We start from the raw sequence: 17,073 nt of genomic DNA on the forward strand, positions 1-17,073 counted from the left end.
AGGCTAATTAGACATTTAACTAAAATTTCAGCTACATGCATGCGAGCTGTTTTTGCCAATTTAGAATTTTTTGAGTTTTTTCGGCTAATTTGGCACTTCGCTAATATTTTAGCTAGCTGTCAGTTTCAGTGTTTTCGCCCATCAACTTCACCGTTTTTAGCTATCAGCTTCAGTGTTTTTAGCTATCAATTTAAGCCTCTCCAGCTATTAATCTATTGCAGGTAATGCTATGTATCTACTTTTTGAAATGTTTTAATATTATTTTTTCTGTGAAGATTACAGAAATAAATTATTTAAAATTTGGCTTTGTGTGGCTTTCTGGAAGACCATAAATCTTTAAGTTTAGGCTTCGATTGTTACACTTTTTCTGTTAGCCTAGAAACCAGCCCCCCATCAGAGAAGATGTGGCCCTCACAAGAAAAAGTTTGGGGACCCCTGCTTTAAACTGTGGTCACTTTAAAAACCCACTCTGATTTTTTGGTGTTTGCACCTTCTTCTTGTGGCTTTTTTCTCATGATGGAGGAAATATAGAAAGAAAATATAGCTTAAAGTATTTATTTATTAAAATTGTTGTGAATCTGGAGCAGACGCAAAAATGTTGTTTGAAAAAGCTTGTATTCTCGCCCGCCTCTTTCTCCCGCCCTTAACTGCCACAGAGGTGAATTTCTACTGATCTTCTGCCTCTCTGCAGAAGCTACGTACTTGAAAATGACACTGGTGTTTTGATTTTGGCTAAGAACATCATAACTTTAATTAAATGACCACTGGGAACACTTTTACAATTGATCAAAAGATGACTGCTCTTTAAATTATAGATGTATATCAATCCTCTGTAACAAATAAATATCCTATGTTGGGTTTGATTTAGCAAGATAACTTTTGGTTTCATTATTAATTTAGTGTAATAGCAAGAGTAGCTGTGGCACAAAGGTAGAGCGGTCATCCCCTGGTCAGAATTTCACAGGTTCAGATCCAGATCTGCCTGCGTATGAGTCAAAGCACTCTCAGGCCAGACAAGGAGCCCCATACTGCTCCTGATGGTCTGGTTGTCATACTTTGTGACAGCCCTGCCACCACCAGTGGGTAAATTACACCAGAAGTATAAAACCCTTAAGCCCTTAATTAAGGTGGAACAGCTTTATGTGAGTAAACACCAAATTTACATGTACATATATATTTACATGTGAGGTATAAATTGTCAAAGTTTGAGAGTATCAGTGAAAAAAATGCTGATTCATATTTTAATTCTAATTAAGTCGGATGTTTTGATTGGGAAATTAAAAAACAAAGATTGACAGCTAGCAAGAGTCTGGTGATACAATGTGTATTGTGATATACATCTCATTATATGATACACATTGGAATATATCCCAGGACTGTTCCAGAACCAACACAACACGTTCTCAAGTTGTTACATTTTGACGTATAGTTAAAGAATCTCCGCATCCCTCTTTGATGTTTTTGGAGTCCCCAACTCGTCGTTTTTTGACATGCTGGCTGTTCCAATTAAATCAAGGCTCCCCAACCTAGAGGTCATAAACCGGAACCAATCTGGTATCGGGACGTGGATTACACCGGTATCCTAACCCTAACCGGAACCTAGTACTAATCGCGGATTGGTACCGGGTGCGGTTCGGTACTGGACACGGATTGGTACCGGTTTTTGATTGGTACCGGTTTTTCTATGTGGTACCGCTTCCAGGCTAGGGTTAGGGTAACGGTACCGGTCCCCTCCCAAGGTTTGGTCTGCGTCCCGTCCTGCACCCAACAAATCAAATGGACACCTGATTTAATTGGAACAGCCTGCACATCAAAAAATGACAAGTTGGAGACACCCTAAGCGTCAAGAGTGATGTGGAGGGGGCCTTAACCATGAGTCAATATGTGACAAATTGGGAATGAGAATCTGTTGCTAGAAAAAAAATGACTCGTTCTTATCTGAGCCCACTACAAACCATTGCAACTTTTACAAGATACTGGCAGTAACTTGGCACAGAGATTTGTTTCAGTGTCCATCAAGTAAAAACTAAGTAGTACATGTCTCATAATAACAAAAACCACGAGGCTGACTGATCATTAAACACGAGCTGGTTCTTGTGAGATCTTATTGTTTTGGTTGTTGTGTAGAGCTGTTCAAAGAGGTTCAGTGTGCTGTGCTGCCAACTAGTGGTCGGAGGTTTAGGTGGAAAACAAAAGTAAGACACTGAAGTACGTTTAGTCGTAAATAATGAATCATAAATCGGCTCGTCAACATTTTAAATTGATACAAATGAAATATTGCAGTATATCGCCACATCAATTCACCCCTACACCCCAGTTTGCCCTCCTGCCTTGCAGCGAGAAGGCTCTGGTTCAAATCCCAGCTGGTTATTTTCTGTGTGGAGTTTGCATGTTCTACGTGTGGGTTTTCTCCGGTTTCCTTCCACAGACCAAAGACATGCTTTAGAGTGTAATCTTTGAATCTAAATTCTCAGGTGTGAACGTGTAAGTGTTTAGAGTGTACCTAAATCCCTGTGACCCCAATTGGGCACACCTCGGGTTCAGAAAAAGTATGGATGGATAGTTTTCTTGTAAATAACAAGGATCCCTCTAATAAATGGACTACAGTTAATCACATCTTTGGTTGGTTACATCTGTAAATTGAGTCACAGCGGTCTTACAAAGGGAGTTTAGGCAACTCTTCTCAAAGAAGATGGGAGTCTTTGGCTTTAATGGTCCCTCAGTGTCTGTCTGTCTCACGTCTTGCACGCTCTGAATGACTGCAGCCCAGACAATCACTCTGTCCCTGGATGTGTGCGGCATGGCACGGGAGAAAGGAAGACAGGGAGAGAGCTGTCAGCCACTCGGGCTAACCATCTAATAGGCTGCCATACTGAAGTGACATTTGAAGGCTGTGGGAGCGTTCGTTTCGAAATGAAAAAAAAAAGAGAGATGAGAGAGACAGAGGGAGAGATATTGGATATGCAGCAAGTGTGCTGAGCAGTCGTCAGCCGTTCTCAATGCATCTGTCTATCCATCCGCACCACATGGCCTCATCTCCTCTATGATCTCCACCCACCCAAGTCCACCGCCTCCTCGCGCCTTCCCTCACCCTCCTTGTATCTAACTATCTAGCCCTGGGAGAAGAGACGGGAAGGACGGAGATGAAAGGAGGAAATGCAGTCAGGGGTTGAGCTGGGGAGGGCTGAAGGAGCACGTAGGACACGGAGGAGTACGAGAGGAACAGAGGCAAGGGATAAAAGCCCGGAAAGGAAGGAAGGGGAAAATAATCTTAGATGTTTAATTTAAGGTATGCCTTGCTGCATGCAGATGTGAGAGGGAAAGATGGCAGCGAGTTTCAGGCAAACAGATGGACAAACATGAAGGAAAACAGGCTGTCGTATTTCACAGACTTTCATTTCCTGCATCCTCCGTACCTTCAATTTATCTTTTGTCATTTGCCAGTCCGGCTTTTAACTCATGTTTTATCATTCCACTTCAAAATATTGTAAGCCATTGTATTAGAAATGGCAGCTGAGCACTTTACTGCAGTCTATTAGAGAATGGAGAGTTTCAAATACCTGTCAATTTGTTAAATAACTTTTTTGGATATGTATTCAAATGCATTACATAAGAATTGTTGTATGGAAAAAAACAAAAATGAAACATTTAATGGAAATGTGTTGATTTTATTCAAAATACCAAATTTCTTAACCAAATTGAGATTTTTTCATCTTAAGAAATACACATAAATCATTTTTACCGTGGAAAATAAATATATTTTGATACTAAAATATTAACGTTCAATATTTATTATTGAAGATCTCATTCATAAGGTTCCTTTTATAGAGCAGAGCTTCCTTGAGTGACATAGAAAACTGCGTCTTTGAGCATAAACAAGATCATTTTCATAGGAAAACTTCAAAACAAACATGAAATTCTTCACATTTCCCCCTTTTTTTTGTTTGTTTGATGCACCTCCTACTGTCTGTTCTGTAATTGAAAAGCTGAAATGCTTTTTTTTTTGCCACTTTCTGCCAAATCCCAAATCTTAGTCTCCTAATAGACCAACGGGCATTCATTTAATAATGACAGAGAACATTTTCCTGAGCGAGCAGGTGTCTCTGGCCTTGCATCCATGTCTCTGCCTGCACAGGCTTCAGAGTTGGTTCTGCAGACACATATTGCAGCGAGTGTGTGTGAGAGTGTGTGTGCGGGGAGGTGATAAGCACCTGAGCCCCCAAGGCAGCCTTCAGATTTCCCCTCACGTCCTCGGCGAAATCAGCCCAATCACTGCACTGTCATCTGCCTGCCACCAGAGAGGCCCGCGCCGCATACTGACAAGCTCATTTGCCTAGGAGCACGCATGCGCACGTGCACACATGCACGTGCACACACACAAGTAAGTGCTTCCTCACGTATGCCCTCTAGGCTTTCCACTTTCTCCTAAAATTGAGTTCAAACAGAGCCACTATCAAAGACATTTGTTGGATTTTTTTTTGTGCTGCAGAGAGAAGATGCTTCCGTCTTGATTCAGAGCCAAATTGAAGTGTCATTGTTCAGGGTGGTGTTGGGGGGGGGTTTGGTTGGAGCCTGGCTGCCAGCTGAATGCTTTATGCCGGAGATGCATCATCAAATAACTTAGAAGCGCTCAGGTAAACAACTTGGCTTCATGAGCTGCATTGAAAATTCGCCTGCTGTTAACAGAAGATGAAGGTCTGAGTAGATCACTCTGCAGCAAAACACATATTTTTATTTAAAAGTTGAAAGTCCCACTCTAAACATCTTTTGATCTAATTTTAAAGTGGTCTCAGTGAGCCAAAAAACAAAACAAACAACAACAACAACAACAAAAACGGTGTTGTTTTCTAGGACATAGTTTCTGCAGAGCGGGAGTACTTCTTTAGAAATTTACCTCTGAGTTATGGGGAGAAAGCCCACCTGATATATTCAAGTTATAAACTGACAAATCAGATCCCTCAATAAGGTTCGAGGTGGGGCCCTAGCTGGGTGACCGCTGGCCCCCACAAATCTGCAACTTTAGGAAAAAGAAAACTTTTTGAAAAAAGAAAAATTAAAAAAACAAAAATCCTATCTTAAAAGGCCTGCACCAGGCCTTTCTTAAGCCTTTTAGAGTAACTTATATCTGTATATTTGATCATATATTACTTTTGGCACAATGTTAAAGCTGAGGCCGTATGTTTTGTTTTATTTGTACTTTTGTTTTTGTTAGGCGCCTCAATTTAGAACAAATTATTTATGAAATAGTTATTTCCGTGAGTTTTTTTTCCTATATATGGAAGTAAGGCGCCTCGATCTCTGAGGCACCGCCTTTCGCTGCTTTTGGGTGCCGCTTATTTCATGACATCATACTGACATCTTACAGACTGACATTGTGTCTGCGTTTTGCCCACGAGAACAAACAACAATCAAACTTTTGCAAAGATGGATGTACATACCATATATCTGCCTTTAGTAGCCGGGGCTAGTGGCAAAGCTAGCTGAGCGGCGAAATTAGCGACTGATCACCACTAGTTGAGCAGCGAAGTTACCAGCTGATCACTACTAGCTTTGCGGATAAATTTGGTGTTTGTGTTAGGACGGGGGGCCTTGCTGACACCGTAGACTCTTCCAGGTACGGGCTGATCCTAATTTGTGACATCAGCTCGTGAGAACCTGCTCATTTTCGTGGGTTTGGAGGGGCTGGTGCTCAGAGCACAGCTTTTTAGATAAATAGTCAGAGATGCATGCAAAGATCATAATAGCGTTTTAAGGTTGTTTATAGTGAGTATTGAATGTTATATATACATAATATAAAGCTCAAAAAGTTGATTTTGCATGGTATGGCTCTTTGAAATTTTTTATTTATTTTTTATTTTTATGCAATTTAAAATGCCATTCAAGCTATATGCAATGCTGACTCCACCCTTATTGTTTCTTTAAAGATATTTGTATATTTTGTCTAGTTTTACTGTTCCATAAAGAACCAAAATCCAGCCAAATCAAGTATTGGAGTTTTCCAAAGTAAAATATCCTCAAATGTTCAAAGCTCATCTCACCACTGCTTAAATCTCCGGCACTCTAACATGTTTTTGGAAGCAAACACACCCTCCGTCTCCCTGTCCCCTCACATCTCTGCATGCAAACATGCAGTGATCGGTTTGATGTCCTCGTGACCTAAAACTGTCCCAGAAGCAGCTTGCAGGGACGAGAGACGGGCAGTGGGTACACATGAAGACAGGGGCATCAGGACGAGCCTGAGCTGATGCGATCGGTCGCTTCTTTAAGCTCACCAGAGTGCGCAAACGAGAAAAGAGGAAACACGAAGAATATATTAATTCTGCATGTGATCCCGTCTGTGTGCAGTCCACACGTGGCAGCAGAGGAAGGCAGCTGCACCCAGAGAGCCGAGATGGAGAGAACAGACGGCGAGAGAAAGAGGAGGGATGGATGTTCAAAGGAGGTGGATGATTTCAGGAAGGAAATCTTCAAAGAGCTTGAATCCAGGCAGCTGTACAGTATGTCTGCAGGTCTCTCTCACTCTTGTTTTTTTAGCCTACCCGCCCCCATCCAACCCCCCCCCCCACACACACACACACACACACCGAGTCAAGGGTACGCTGAGGTCATTACCACCCTTGCCAACCCTCATCAAAGTTCAGCTTTGAGCACGTCACCGCTCATCGCGCACTTCACCTTGTTTCTCCTTCCTGATCCGAAAAGAGGACAGTGTTTGTGCGAGAGGGTGCGAGCGGATGGATGTTTGATGAGAGGTTGCCATGACAACAGTGGTACCAGCTCCCCCTGCGGTCTCATTTGCATAATAAAGTTCGACGCCGCCGTTGAATTACAGCTGGAAATTGAGCGGCCCTGTCTAAGGCGAGGTGGATGGATGAGAGCAGGGAGTGGGATGATGCAACGGGCCTTCACTTTGTGAACACCCCTCTGCTTTTTTTGTCTTTTATTTTCCCATAGTGGGTAAGAAAAGGGTAGAAGGCACTGAGTGTGTTTGTGAAAGCTGTCATTTTGCAGCTGAAGAGTCGAAGCAACGTTCAGGACTCCTCCAACACGCCCACTGCAGACGCACACATCTGTCACACAAGCAACAACAGACACACAAACTGCAAGATGCTTCTAAAAGGCTTTAGAGAAGATCCTGATCAAACCTTTCAAGCAAACTTATAATCAAAGAAACGAAAAGGATTTATAATTCCTTCAACTTACAATGCAGTTTTGTATTCTGGGATGGCAGCATGCTCTGTGTGTTGAGCACTCAAAGGCTAAAGTCTATCTCAGCGCCAGCGAGCTCCCAGCAAAATGGATCAATCAGGATTTTATTATGATGAGCGAGTGGGGATGTGTGTGCAGAAAAGTAAATGGCGCTACATTATGCAGCGCAATAACTTTTGATAACAGGAGGCAGCTGCAGCAGCTAACGGCGCAAGATGTTTACATGAAGAAGAGGATGCTGACTCGGCAGGAGTGGTGGTCCGTGTAGGTGAGGGCGGGCCGAGACGGCTGAGCGGGTTTGAGACGCGCTTCTAGACGTTTCCTTGAATTGGCAGTCAAAGCGGTTTAAGTCTGATGCTGATTCTGGACCAGAGGAGCCCCAGTGGTCGGAGGAGTGCGATGGGTGGAGGAGGAGGAGTGCGAAATGATGGGGGGGGGGTGGAAATCAGTGATGGGGAAAATGGATGGAGGCGAGAGGATTGGGGGGGGGGCTCTAATGGCCCGAAGACACAGCTGGCTGCAGGCACCCAAGGACGGAGACGCCGAAAGAGGGAGACGGATAGAGTGATGGAGGCAGCGGGGGGGTGAAAAGATGATAAAAATAGAGAGGGGGGGCAGGAGAGAGAGACGTCTCGTCATCGTAAGAGACAAGAGAAGGAAGGTTATTTTCTTGTCATGCCGTTTGCATCTGCTCGCCTGCCACGCGGAACACGGGCGCCCAGACGCACAAACAAACGCGGGGACGCCGCTGCCACGCATGTCAATGAATTATCCATGGAACAATGGCAGCTCTTCATATTAATGAACATAAACGAGCAGGCAAAGATAGAAGACGGAGTGTAAAACGGCATGAAATGCTCTGATTGCCTCCAACGCCAAACATTTATGAAAATAATAACCGTTTGATTGAGGAATCTTGCATTATTAGGGGTATTTCTGATGACACGTGAAGAAAAAGGTCATTAGGTGTTTGAATTCCCACCTACCACACATGGCATGTATTTACGATGTTACCCACAATCCCCGGGTCGCCTCACCAGTGCAGCTCAGCTGTTAACCTTGACGAGGACATCATGCTCACTGAATACATTAACGGCCTAAAAGAATGTGCCTAATCCAGGAGAGAAATACGCAATTATGCGTCATGCGTGACAGAGTGATAAGAACGGGAAAAGTAGGAGTGATTAAGAAAAAATAAAAAGGAGAGCAGACCCAATAATGGGGTTTAACAGTGGGGAGGTGATGCAGATGCCGGAGAGGAGTCGACTGATGTTAGACTTGCAGATGGGGAGGAAAAGCGGACAGAGGGAGGAGGAGGAGGAAGGGGGAAGAGGCAGGGAGGAGGTGTGGTGTGGGATGTTGACAGAGCGGAAGAGGGAGCGATAGAAAGGAAGAGAAAAAAAGGAGGGGAGAGAGAGAGCGTCTGCACACTCCAGAGAGGGGAAGGGAGGGATGATGGGGGGGGCATAAAAGGTTAAAGAAAGGGGAGCCGGGGAGTGAAAGATGGGAAGAGGAAGAGGCAAAAGAAGCGCTGAAAGATGGAACCACTGAGGGTGAAGATAAAGAGCGGGAAGGAGAGAAGATGAGGAGAGGTGTGGGGGAAAGATGGAGCTTTCCAAAATACTGGTTTTAGCAAATATCTCTCGTTTACATATCAAATCTGAAAGAAAATAAACACCGTCTGCGCAGATTTGACCCAAAATGAAGAAGACGGCGAGCTTCTGCATCCTGAGGACGTCTGCATCTGTGTGCTTCAAATGTTTTCAGCAGAATAAATCATTGAAACCTTGATCTGACGCAGAATCTTTGCTCTGAGCCGCACCAGTGTGTGTGTGTGTGGGTGTGTGTGTGTGTGTGGGTGTCAAAGCGCATGAATAAATCTGGCCACAGAGATAGCCCAGGGTTTGTTGACTGCTCTGATGTTTAAATCTGTGCCGCTGATTCTCTCTCCAAAGCTCGTGACTCACCCTCTGATATAAGCTAACACGCTAAAAGCAACACTGGGTCAACACTAACTAATTCCAATTGGATGCTGAGGGTAGAACTGCTTAGGTACCTGTGAAATGTTGCCATCCTAAACTAATCCCACCGTCCTGATGAACGCTACGGTCGTTTTCCACAAGATCAATAAGTGTGGAGCCTGCTGCTGCTACACCTTAAAGTCCCAAGTATGAAAGCACTAGATTTGTGCAGCATCCTGTTTGACTCACAAAGATCTTATTATAGATAATTATAAAAATAACTAAATATAATAGTCCTTCTTAAACATCCATCATCTCTGCTCTTTGGCCCTCCTCTCCGCGGGTCCTGGTTCTGTGCGTTGCTATGTGGCCTGTGTAGGTGCGAGTCTGCTTATGCAGGAATCCATATGCTGGCGCGTATTTGCATGTCAGCATGAATCAGAGTGGGACTCAACAATGTTTATGCATCTAAATCAATGTGTTTTTGCATCAAGAAGATACACAAATCCAAACTTATACTTGAGGTTTCTTTGGTTCCACGTTGATTTGCTGATCATTTTGTCATTTGTCGTTTTGTTTTTCTTCTTCTATGCAATGCTCCTGTTGGGGCTCGGACTTTCAGTTCCATCTCCAACCACCAGAGGGAGCCCTCTCCAGAGTATTAACCTCCTCTGCTGCTTCCTCACTCCATCTCCCATCAATCAACGTTCGTTGTCCACGTCATCACCAGCTATTTCTCATCTCATTTTTTTGTGACCAAGTCTTTGTTTTTTCCTTTGCCTGTTTTGCTCGCTGTTAAACTTACCTGCCTGCGTATGGATTGAAACGCCACAGCTCCCCACCAAAGAGACTAGGTCAGATAATTGATGATATTCAATTTGTCATTTAATTTCGCCCCGAGCTTATTGGTTATCTGAGCCTCAAGTGACTTTCTGTCTGTACCACATGTGACGGGGTGAGCTTTCAATCTGTTACCATGACGACACATCAGCCAAAGGATGGTCATCACATGGGTTATTAAAGTCTCACTTTGATTCTCTTTTTAAATATATTTTAAACAAAATTTTAACCAAAACTAAAAATAAATAAATAAATCATGTCGTTTCAGCAGAGCGGCAGTAGATCAGTCGAAATTTGCCGGAGTTGTGAGCGGGATTGTTAGCACAAAGTAAACCCACCCCCTTCCCATCATCCATCTGTTTACTTGCTCTCCCACTAGCTTACAGCCCCTAACATTACCAGCTGTTCAGCTTTGATCCAGACATGGATCTCGTCGTCTACAAGTGGATGCATCAGAATGAAGCGGAAAATGGACCTTATGGCTTGCCGTACCGCTTCTACATCGCAGTTACATGATTTTTGCAAGGGTATTTGTGTCTCCGCTCCTGATTCACAACATGTTAACACTTAGAAATGCAATTTCAAGTTTAATTTTCTTTACATCACGAGAAAAATGCAGCAAAAACATGTTAAAAATGCCTAAAGTCTTATTTTCTAATCGCATATCTGCCTCAAATTTCTGTCTCTATCAATAGTTAGCCATATCCAGGTAAACTGTCCTTGCTTGGTTTTATTTATTTATTTTTTTCTTTAAATCTGTGTTTTATTCCTTGTTTGGATCAGTTTGTCTGACTTAGCTCACATGTGACATGTGAACTAGCTGGCCCCAGTTTCTGGAAGCAGTTGTGTGCTTGTATGTGCTGTGAGTGTCTGTGTGTGCATCAGAGGCATCGGGGCAGCTCTAACAATAACACTGATTGAGAAAAAAAAAGAAAAGTAGATGAAAAACTCTGCCTCCGCACCCAATCTACCTCCGCAGTCCTGCAACCTCTTCTTCACATAGAAAAGACGAGGAAGAAGACCATGAGACACATGAAAGGGAGATGCTGAGCTGCAAACAAATATAGCCGATTCCTGGATTGGCAGACAAAAAAAGACTATTATCTTTTGTTTATGGCATTGTCTGTTACCGGCCCTGCCGTCACCATGGCGACGTGCATTGTCTGTGCCCATCGGCATGCCGGTGTGGCCGCTGCATGCAGCTTTTGGCATCAAGCCTGAGTCCACTTTCAGAAGGCAGAGCAGCCTTCATTGACTTCGCCGCCTGGCTGGCTCGCCGTGTGGCGCTGGTTGCTATGGAAGCTAATTTACAGGCAGAGAGCTCACTTTGTGTCCATAATACCGGAGCAGTCAGGCAAATCAGCCAACGCACAATGCACAAGCCTTTACGCAAACACACGCGCAACCTGGCAACAGCACCAAAAATGGGCTACGGCTAATGAGAGGAGTTCAAAGCAGATGTGGAAGCTTTGCTTGAAGAACTTTGGAAACTATTTTTAGGAGATTGACAGCACACTACACTGCTGCATATGAATCTCATGTATCTGTGGGCTTGATGGAGTCCAATTCTGATGGGCTGAAGATTCATCTGTGGAAATTAGAGCTGGGTATCGATTATAATTTCCAGAAATTATTTGATTCAATTCACAAGAGCCTGGATTGATTTGATTCTGATTTTTTTTCAATTATTCTATTCAATTTTGAGTTTACACACTTAGACACATTTGTTCAGAAATACATTAATAATCTACTATATGTTTTGAATATATTTATTTTAATCGGATACAGTTCACATATTGTAAAATGTATTAGTGAAATAAGATTTTTAATAGCTCACAGTGTTACATTGTTTTCTAAAGGAGAAGTTTTAACAAAAACGTTCAGATCATTAACTTTGTAAACGTTGTTCTGCTTCTCCTGGAGGGTGTTTCAGTTTGGCCACTAGGTGGCGATCGCATTAAATCTTATTCCAGAAAAAAAAGAAAATATGAGCAAAAAACTGTGTTTTAGACCACAGATGGTTACTTTAAAAATATTTTCTTAAAAAAGTTTGGAAAATTCATGTCTTTGAGTTTAGAAAGATGTTCATTTAGTCAGAATGTATGTTTAGGTCGACTGAGCGTTAGCATTAGCCATCCTATGGGAAATTCAATTAAACGTTTGCATCAAGCTAGCAGACTTTAACTTAATTTGCTAAATCGATTTATATTTTTATGAATCAATTATTGATCTGTTAAGATTAAATTGATTCAAATCAATTAATCCATTTTATCAACCCAGCCTTAGTGGAAATCACATGATTTAGAGATATTTTTTCAATAAAAAAGTTGACTTCTGCATCCCTCACTTCAAACTCTCACAATCACATCAGAAAAAAAACAACAGAAAAACAGACTTCTCTAACTCACACGTTCCTGTTCCAAGCGTGACTATGATCAAAAAAGTGTGAAAATCTCTGTATCATCTTCTTCAACATATTTCCCTCTTGGTTTATTTCTCTTCTGGCTTTTTTCTTTTTTTATCTGCAGCTGCATTATGTAACCGCAGTGGCTGTTTGAAGTCAAAAAGGGAGGAAGGTAAAAAAAAAAAAAAAAGGGGAAAAAACTTTTCAAAGTGTTGCTTTTGCAGCAATGATCAGAAGATGGTGGTGGCGGCTGCTGCCGCCTGAATAATTCCTCCTGATCGTCTGCTCCTAAATGGTGTTCCTTCAACCTCACGCTGAAAAATGAGAAGCAGATTTCACGGAGGACGAATTTTGCAACCGTTTAGCTTGGAAAAATTAGAAAAGTTCTGAAGATTTTTCCTTTTTTTTCATGCTCTGTTTACAATCCTTCTAAAATGATCCCAGTTATTAATCAGAAAAGTTTCTTCAAACTCGACAAAGTCTTTTCAGACATTTTTTTACTTTCTTATCTGATTACTTTTCATTTATCTTTTTTTTTTCTCTTGGTTTAACCCTTTATGTTCTTTGATTTACTATAACTATTCAACAGAATTCTAGTAGATTTTGAAGGAGAAAAGCGGCTCTTCTCCTTCAAAATCTACTAGAATTCTGTTGATCGCACTAAGTATGTCAAAGATTTTGCGTTAGAGCGTTAAAAAGTGATGTCCTATTCATGCCGGTGCATCATCTGCAGCCGAAATCTGCATCAAAACCGATGCAAACCACAGAGGATTCCTTGAAACTTGTTTCTATTTCTTCTGCATGCATGAGCACCCCTGCAGCCTCTGATGCTGACTGAAGGCCCTCACATTTTCCCCTGCATTCCTGGAGCTGCATAAAACAAATGGAGTCAGTGTCAACAACTGTTCTTTTTGCAAGCTACTAATAAGATGAAATAAAAATTTAAAAAAAAACATATTTTCTTTCTATACGGCAGTGGCGGTGTTTTGTTGCAGGAAGATGATGGAGTGCAGCGGAGGAGGAGGAGGATGAGGGACGTGAATGACAGCTGATGAACTGCATCGTCCTGGACGCCGGCCAGATCCTTTTAATGAGCAAAGTGCTGCACCCAAAACCTCACACCTAATTACACACACACGAACCCTATTTTTGCATTCCCTGCTTTGCAGCGTCCCGCCATCCTGCACTAAGTACTCCCTCCAGATCAAACAAGAAGCTCAGGGTAACCAGCATACAGATGAGCTCCCCTCCTCCTCTTCTCTCCCCTGCAGTAACCTCTGGCTCTTCCCCTTCTTCCATCTCCTCGCCTGGTGCTGCTCCCTCAGCCCACACTCTGCTGACATCGCCCCGTAAAAACATTACCTGTAAACTGCATTAGCCCTAAAGTGAGAGGCGGTCAAGCACGCGGAAATGTATGCGTGCTCACGGACAGCTGTGACAAACAACTGGGCGTAATCGGATCAAGGTTGGGATGCGGTTCGCTGAAACGACCTGTGCCCGTCCTGTCACGACGAATTCACGCTGAGCTCCTGGAAAAAAAAAAACCTGTTTGTTTTGCTTTTTTTGTGTGCGTCATGTGACTTTGTTTGCAACCAGGTGAAGTTATAAGAAGTGAGTCACAAATATATTGGTGCCTTTAAAGTTGCCCTCCATGAAATTCACATGTATGTGTGGCATTGTTCTTATGAAATATAGCAAATGTCAGAAGAAGTCATTTCGCTTTTGCATTTTTGAGTATTTCTCCTTTTAAATTGTTGTCAAACTGTCACAGACAGACTGTTTGAATTAATGATTCTTCTTTACGTCACAACAGCTCTGCTGCACATGCACTAAACTCCTCGTCTGGCCCGGCCATCGTGCCTATAGACGTTCACATTTCCGTGGTCAAATCAGCCGTCACTGGATGTTTTGTGTGAGTTTCATACAATACTTACGGTAGCAGGACTGAGAACGCTGGAAAATCTCCACCAGACTCCACGGAGCTTCTCAGTGTGACCACGGAAATGTGAACGGCGGCTTATTTGACAGCAGTTGGAAAGGATTGTAAATCAATGAAAGAGCATTTTGATGTTAGCTTTCATTATTTTCTTAATGATTCTGCTCTGAGAAACCAATGGATTGAATGTATTGATCATAGCAACGTCAGTAAACATTGGAGAATTAGCTAAAAGAGTCTTTGGTGAACTGGAAGGAGAAAGAATCAGGATTTTGGATGAAGTTCGGTCCATAAGTTCTTCACTTCTGGCTAAAACTATACAGCTGCACAATACTGCTTGACATTTTTATGTAGCAGCGGTGAAGATTTTCACTGGCGAGACTCGGAGCTACCATAATCAGACAGGAGGGATCAGGGGGCGGGGCTGCTGAGCACAGCTCCAAAAGCCACGCCCCCTCAGAAGAGATTTTGTAAATGAAAGTTTCAGATCAGCATGAAAAACAACCTTTTAAGACATTTAGATTGTGGAATTTTGGCTAAAAACTCCATAATCATGATTAAAACACTACTTTTTCTTAAATTGTCATAAGGGGGACTTTAAATGCTGTATCTAAAGTGATTCATGCATCAGCTTCATGAAGGTCTCAGAGCACAATGCACCAAGAACCAATCAAGCATCACCCAATCTCTCTGAAAACCATCTTCACAGGCTTTGGAAGCCTCACAGTTGGCAGTTTCAGCAACCAGCCTCAGAAAACGGATGAATTAGAAATGCTATGTGCCGATCCAGTCAACCGCTAGAGGACAACAACTAATGGCTTCAAAGCATCCCAGCATAATTAATCCAGAAACCAGGTTTCTGCCTATCATCCAATCAGCAGGGTCCTTCTACCACTCAGCCAAGCTGTCAGGAAGTTATTTGTGCGAATCAAAACAATCCAGAAAATCATTTGCCGTCGTACGATTTATGAACAGATAGTGAACTGCTCAGTCAGTCTGAACATTAATAACATGAAATGAGTCACATGGAAAGTCCACATTCATTAGAGCTGCATGAGTGAGCGCCGGTTGCTCCTTAAACCCCGGCTTGTGCTGTGGCACTTCTCCTTAATGAGGGACAAACATTTTCCTTCTTTAAATCTCTGCCTGCCTTGCAACAACTGAAGGTAAATGACCATGAACCTCTGGGGCAATTAGATGGGCACTCCAGGGTTTAAAGTGTGTTGCTTAGGAACTCACAGTCAGACACACAAGTCCAGAATGCAGCAATCAGGGATACGGCGAAAGGCAGAAGAAAAAGATGGAAAAGTTTTTGGGTTTTGATCTTAAAACTTTCAGACTGCAGAGGAAGCCGGAGCCAAACACCGAGGGGAGTCTTCAGCTTTCATTTCCCCACATGAGGGAGGTGCCAGTTTCAGCATGGCCTCTCCTGACCACTGCAAACACCAAAATCTCCACCTTAATCGCTCTGCTTTCATGCTGTTGCGTCAGAGGAAAAGAACTGCCTCAAACTCACAGAGTTTATGAAAAGCTCCATTCTCTAATATGAAAAGATGCACAAAGTGCTTATTACACTAAAGTGTTGACGGCATCATGCGCTTGGGGATTAGCCTCTCATCTTCCATTCATGTATTCTCCTTTTCTCTCCTTCAAGATAATTCTTTCATCCCTCCACCTTGTTGCCATCTTTCCATTCGCTCTCCCTGACACCTTTCTATACCCTTCTCTGCGTTATCTCTCTGCTGTGGTCCCTCCCCCTTGTTGCGCCGCACACCCACCCACCGACACACATATATATAAATATATATTCTCTCCCTCTCTGTCACACCTCCTCCTCTCTCATCCCCTCTTCCTCGGGGCCAGAGGAGCTGTGGGGAGCCCTGCTCTCAGTCAGTCAGTCAGTCAGTCAGCAGTGACACTGCAGTCTCAGTGAAGCTCCACGCCACATGAGTCCATGCATGAAAACACACTTCCTGATCAATTTGGACACATTTTGGATTACGACTGCATTGTGGGACATCCTTCAGGATGCTGAATGCAGCACCGCTCCAGCAGAAATGAGAGTTGTTTGGACAGATGCTAATGGAAAACAAGGTTGAGGCAGGTGTTGAGCGTGTTTTCGTGTGTGTGTGGGAGGGAAATGGAAATAGAACGCTCTCCCGCCGGACACCCTGCTGTCCTGTATTCAGCATGCACATGTACACCCTCAGATCCACACTCTCAACTTGCTGTGCTTCCCCTATCCGAATGACGCGGGCATGGAGGTCATGGTACCTGCGTTAGGGGTCAGCCGTTCTCTCCTCCTCTGGCGCTGTCCCTCCAGTCCACCCCCCCCTCTTGTCCGGCGGGTCTGAGCAGAGGCGAGCTGAGCGTGCAGCGGCGAGGCTCAATCCTTTCACCCTGCGATGCTGAAAATGGCACCAGTATTCCCTGATAGCAGCAGCCTGCCCCTCTCTATCTCTCCCCCCTCCCTCACTCTCTCTCTCTCTGATGCTCTCTAGCTCGCCACCCTTCTCTGCTTGTCTGCTTCCATGTTGAGTGCACGTAGGGTGAGGGGCGGGCTGAGAGGAAGAAGGGGAGGAGGAAGGAGTGGGGAGGGGGGGGACTCAGGGGGATAAGAAAGCAATTAGGAGACAGCCCCTCTTCCTTACAGTTGGGAACGTATTATGGAATTAGCTCTGGGGGGGGGGCTTGCTGGAGGTCAGACTAGACAGGAAGTGGGG

At 43.5% G+C, this 17,073-nt stretch overlaps 1 protein-coding gene across 2 annotated transcripts in view; it reads right to left on the bottom strand.

Annotated features, from left to right (window-relative positions):
• LOC112146481 (retinoic acid-induced protein 1) overlaps positions 1-16,837 on the bottom strand; it is a 51,281-nt gene extending 34,444 nt beyond the window's left edge. Inside the window, exon 1 of one of the 2 annotated variants that reach the window (XM_024272324.2) lies at positions 16,625-16,837. The gene's annotated coding sequence lies outside the window, so the exon portion shown is untranslated. The remainder of the gene's footprint in view (positions 1-16,624) is intronic. The other variant, XM_024272323.2, reaches the window with a different exon arrangement.
• Between the last annotated feature and the right edge of the window lie 236 nt (positions 16,838-17,073).

Source organism: Oryzias melastigma, linkage group LG8, assembly GCF_002922805.2.
Source record: "Oryzias melastigma strain HK-1 linkage group LG8, ASM292280v2, whole genome shotgun sequence".
In the NCBI taxonomy this organism is placed as follows: Eukaryota; Metazoa; Chordata; class Actinopteri; order Beloniformes; family Adrianichthyidae; genus Oryzias; species Oryzias melastigma.